Genomic DNA, 6000 nt, shown 5'->3' on the forward strand with positions numbered 1-6000 from the left:
CCAGGAATGTCTTATGTCAAATGCTACCTATCCTTTCCCATTCTGCTCTTCTGAGTGCAACAGCTGACAATGACCAGCATGAAAGCAGAGAAAAGAGTATTTCCTGGGAGAAGAGCTGCCAGCAGAGAAAAATGTCTCCCAAAATCTGTGGATTCCAGAACATGCCTCAGGACTCTTTCTAGTAGCTGAAATCAGAGGGTTGCAGTACCAATTGAAAATGAACTAACATGACAATTAGCCAAATCCATGGAGTCTCAAACCAGCACAGAAACACTTCATGTAATGAACACAGAACACATAGTTTCATAGTGAATCTAAAATCTGACAAATAACAGCAATACCATTTAGAATTGAAGGGGCATGTATTTTGAAGTTGTACGTGGTATGGGTGTAAACCAGAAACATGTGCCGCCAAGCAAGGAAAGTAAAAACAATAGCCTCAGTAAAAAGCATCTTCCCAAACGCCAGGTCAGCATGATAGATGCGAAGTCATGATTCCTGACATCTAGTTCCAGGCATGGCTGTTTGGCCCAGCCTCTGAAAAGGGAAATGAAAAAGAAGAAAAGATCTTTCAGTGGGGGAAGTTGCCAGTAGTTGCAGGCTGATGCAGAGTGACTCAGAGGCAGCAGTTGCAGCAAGCAGGCTCTGGTTCCCAAAAAAACGAGTTCCCAAGAGGCCGAGAGCTGAAAAGTATGTCATGGCTTCAGTGGCCCTGTGGGAAACATGAAGAGCAGAGCTTTTAAACATTTCTCCTCTCTGCCCAAGAGGGTATAGACAGCCCCAGCCTCACTGTGCCTGGCCTTGACACTGGCTGGAGCTCACCAGCCCCAGCGCAGGTGCCACACGGCAAGGTGGGCTTGCTCCTCTGAGTTCCTACCATCTCTATGGGTAGGAACAAACAAGCCCTGCCAAGGGACTTACTGCAGAAAGCAGAGCCCCTCTGTGGCCCTGAACACTTTCTCATCGCACTCTGCAGTCTGATGGTACCTTTGACTGAGGTTTCTTTCTTTCTTTCTTTCTTTCTTTCAATTTAGTGACCCTGTGTTTTAAAATAACAAGGATATGTGTTTTTCGATTTTTTTGAATTTTCCATCCCATCTGTGTTCTCCCCATTGCTGTCATCAAATCATCCCATGCTTTATTTCCCATCCTCTCTTACTTCTGAACTGTACTTTATCCTTCCAGGCAGGAGTACCTTGCACTGCCAGTATCAGGCTTTTGTCTCAAGAATATAGTTATTACAGTGTGTGATAGGTGAGAAATGTGTCAGGAGACTAATTCTGCACTTCACTTCTTGACAGACAGTGAATGCACAATTTTAACCAAATTTGAAACCCTTTATGTGAGCAAAACTTCTGTCAACATCAGAACGAGCTCTGCTGAAGTCACCTTCTCCACACAGGGCTCCTTTTTATGGTGATTTACCAATATCAAAGTTTAGCCTGCATCCCTAAATATTGACACGCCACTTACTGACAATTTGCTTGCTCTCTACTTCTTTCCTAAATGCCTTAAGCATTAAGAAATGAATGCTCCTTTTTGGAGGAACTCCATCTTTGCTGGAATTATAGGAAAAAAAAAAAGTGGCAAGAACAGAAAAAAGGGTTGTTTTTGTTTTTACACATATGTAAAGCAAATAGCCCAGATGTCTTCCATGAATGATTCAAACATCACCAGCCTAATTTTTCAGTTGGCCCTAAACCAGCTGCACTGAAACCAACAGATAACACGATGGTGCAGATGTAGGGAATCAGACCCAACCCTAAAGAAAAAAACATGTCAGAAATCACATTGTTGAATCATTAAAAGAAGCCCCACCAGTTCCACTCTGCCCCATACATTCAGACAGCTACTACTGTGCTCTGAGGGCTAAGGACTGTACCTGCTGGCACTTGTATTTTCCAGCCCTCTAACAGCTGAGAAATTAACTACAGGCCAAGACAGCTCATTAAACCAGCAGACAAGGAATATAGAGGAAAAAGATCTAGTTCTGTGCAGCTGCATTACACTACATCAGCTCAGTTTGGGGTCAAACAGGTGCCAGAGCTCATGCACAGGCATGGGTGAGACTGCATAGCCGTGAGCAGAGATAGAGATGCAGAGACAGGGAGGCTGGGAAGATGGTTGCCCTTCTCAGTGGCAGCAAAATGAGCTGCCCTCTTTCTGCCAAGTGCTTAGCTACTTGCTTAAATCTAAATCAGTCCTAAATTAGTGCCTGTAAACTCTTTTGGATGGAGACTATCTTCAGACTTGACGGTGCTCTGCACTCGACGATAAATTGCAGCAGACTTCTTTCCCTTTTGCATTTGATTACAAATAACCTTGTAAATCTGGCACAGGTAGATCTTCCTAACTAGTTGCCAGGAATGTCATATTAAATATTACATTATCTCCACTCCCTTAGCAGATAAATCCATTATCTCCTGTCGGTGGCTAGTCAATTTTCCTCTCATGATGTTTCCATTTCATGATAGAGCAACACATGCAGACCAGGCATTTCTAGGGCTTTATTTATTACCTGTCTGTGGTGCTTGAACTCTCATCATTTAGACTATGTGACTCATAAATGCTCTTAAGATACACACTGAAATAAGCCATTTTTCTCTCCAAATACAAACACTGTTATATTTCATTATTTCCATATTCATAATGTTTAGCATTTATTCTTATTCAGACACAGAGTGATGCCAACAGTGCTTACTACTGACTACAGAAATTGTGTGCATTTTTCTTTCCAGTCTTCATTGGACTTATATGCAAACACAGCTACATTTTTTCTTTAGGCTGTGAATGCATCGAACATTATCCTATGTAATACCCATAGCCTAGAGAATGACTAGCAGCACTGCCTCCCATCTTTTTTAACCTAATTTATGACTCTTTCACATAAAAGTGGACTTGAACCTTTACATGCAGTACATGTACAGGCACAATTTCACACTTTGTGGGTCTAAAGTATTTTCAGTGCCCATTCCCCTCATCACTTCTTAGCTATCGGGGACAGAGATCAGTAGTACATGATACAGCTACTTGTGGTTCACATGTTCACTGTTTTTTTCCTGTTTGCCTGGGGACCACAATGCCAGGCACTCCAGCCTCCAGTACACACTGCCAGGTGCTGTAGTGAAATACACAGAGGTGCTCAGCACTGGGATATGAAGGAGAAGGTTTCCTGTGAACACGTTATTACAATTTAGTTAGGCTTTTCACAAAAAAATCACACTCAGGTCCTCTCTGTTCAGTTTGGGAAGGATAGTTCTGTAGGAGCTGAGGAGATGGGAATGGGAGCACACAGAAATTAACAGCCATTAAGGACTGTGCAAATAGATGTCAGTGCATTTTCAGACTCTGGGAGGACTTGAAGACCAAGTCATGTGGATAGGAAAGGTCAAATAATGAAGGACCATCTGGACCTTTGCCTAGGATTTTCAGCACAGGCTTTCCCAAAGTTAACATTATCATGTATTTTTTCCTCAGTTCTGCAAAATCTAGCCCTAAATGGTTGGTCTTACCTGAGGTCCTGCTCCAACCTATTTTTCCAGGTCCATTCATACCAGCTAATTTGGGGAATGGTTTAGTCAGTTTGGGTTTATGAACTCAAACCTCTGAAAATCCTCCTGAGCATGTCTTCTACCCCAGAGCCAACTCATTGCTAAATATCATGAATCACAGGGACATAACCTTTGGAAAATACTGCTGATGCACAATGCATTTCAAAACAGTATTCAGCATTACGATGTGATTTGTAAAGAACATTGTTATAGTCTTTTGCACTAGAGAAGCATGGCTAAGCAGAAAACCTTACCTAATCCTGTTTTATGCCACATGCCATATTAAATGTATCAACTGCTATCATACAGGATCCAGATGTAAACAAACATGTTGTTGGCTTTAACTGTATACTTATTGTATATAGAAATATAAACCCTATGGCCAAACTGTCTTTTCAGTTTTCTCTTCCTCATGCTGCATTAACAGATCAACAGCTGTGAAAGAATGTCTTCAACCGTGCCATAGAATCTTGTTGTTAAAAAACTGTCCAGACATAATGTCCAACAGAAGAGAATTTTAAGCCTTGATTGCTCTCTGCCTCTGCTGCACAAACGTGAACAAAAAACAGGCTTAATATTTCAGAAATTCCTTTCATCCCAAAACAGGATAAGGAGTTGAAATTTTGAAAGTCGTGGAATGGAAAGAACCACACACACTTCGGGAATACCACAGGGAATTTATTCGGACATTATCTTGAGATAAGACCAGAGCACTTCCTTTTGATGTTACCATTTGTATGCGGGCCTTCCAGAGTACCATTACCAGCATCCGAATGAGAAGCCAGAACAGAGCAGCTTCACCTGACTGAAAATACAGAGGGCATTTTCAACAATTTCCATGAAAGATAATATTGATGAACATCATGTGTTCTTGCAAGAATTGATTACATCAAATCTATATTTCCTCAATGAGGAAAGAAGAATTAAGTTTTCTTCAGAAAGATAAGACAGGGATCAGTTCATTTTGCAGGGATGGTTAGAGGTAAAAGGTTTTGCAGATCTTGTAAACAATGCAAAATCAGACCCATAAACCCCATAGACCCACTATTTTTTTCAGCAAATGTCTGTCACCTTGTACGGTGTTTCCCTTCACCCCTGTTTTGTTCTCATCCACACCTATGTGAAACTAGAGTTACTTCCCCCAAGCTGTTCTGCTTTAGATATTTTATTTTTCTGTGCATGAATGTCTGATTTCCTGTCCTTATGTTTTGCATTTATCCACTTCTTTATAAACATTTATAGAGTCCTCCTTTCAGTCCTGCTTCAATTGCACTTGAGATTTTCACATCCTGCTATTTCAATGAAAGAAAAAATGCCCTTCTCTTATTCTATTGCACTATTAATGTTGAATTTACAGCTACACTTCGGAGTAAGATGCTTTTCATGGTTCTTTTTAGCCAAAAGGGAGAATACCATTTCAAACTAAGCAGTGGCAGGTCTCGGTCTGCTGCTAGTTTTGGGGAGTGTTAAACTCTGCTAAGGGGAAAAGACCCTCTCCATCTCTGCAAAATCAAACATGCAAAAGAATTTTCCTCCTTTGTAGGCTTTTCATGTCCAACCCACATCTTCCCTCATCAGCTATGGCTCACGCTGCAATGACCTGTCAGTCACGGTCTCTGCTCTGCCATTCTTTACTGGGTAGATCACAGCCCCAGCAAACAGCTCCAAGCCATCTTCTGAGCTCTCCCTGTGCATGAAGCTCACTGGGGAGATCCTCAAGCACCCCTCACCCTTCAGCTGAGCATTTACGAACATGCTGCTGCCTCCAAGGCAATAACCAGTGCATGTAGAGTTAACAGCTGTCTCTTAACTACTTTGTGCTCTTTTGTTGGACCCTCTTTTCCTGGTGCAGCTCCCATTTTCAATATAACCTCTTTCAGCTCTTGCGGACAGCTTTTTGGGAGAGGTGCCTGTTTAAAAAACTGTATGCATGAATAAGATCTGGGACAGCTGCATTCTGGGCCCTGGAGAAGATAAATCTTATAAGGCATTCTTCCTCATCTCTGCTATCTTTGGCTGTCTGGACAAATGCAACTCTGAAGCAGTGAAAACACTGTCATGTCTCCCTTCAGGTTGAAGTTTTTGGTATCTCTAGCTATGCCATTGATGGTGATTCTCAAAGTATTCTATTCTCACTGGATTTCACAGGAAATAAAGGTACACAGCTCTTTGCAGGTAAGTCCTTGTGCCATTCAGTGACCTACTTGTTTAACTTCTGCCCTTCCATGATGGCAGCACTGTGGCTGTCACACCTGTTTGTACCTATGCAAAAGTCCTGCCCTAACCTAGAGAAAAAAAGATGCAGCACACAAAGGCAAACTATTGACAGCAACTTCTTTGAAAATAAAGCTGTTCTTGGCTCTGTGCATAGGCATCTATGTCACCATTCCTCTCCATTCTAGTAAACAGAGATATTTCTACCTAGTAAATATTTAGGATTGAGGCACAC

The sequence above is a fragment of the Falco naumanni genome, chromosome 8, assembly GCF_017639655.2.
Source record: "Falco naumanni isolate bFalNau1 chromosome 8, bFalNau1.pat, whole genome shotgun sequence".
In the NCBI taxonomy this organism is placed as follows: Eukaryota; Metazoa; Chordata; class Aves; order Falconiformes; family Falconidae; genus Falco; species Falco naumanni.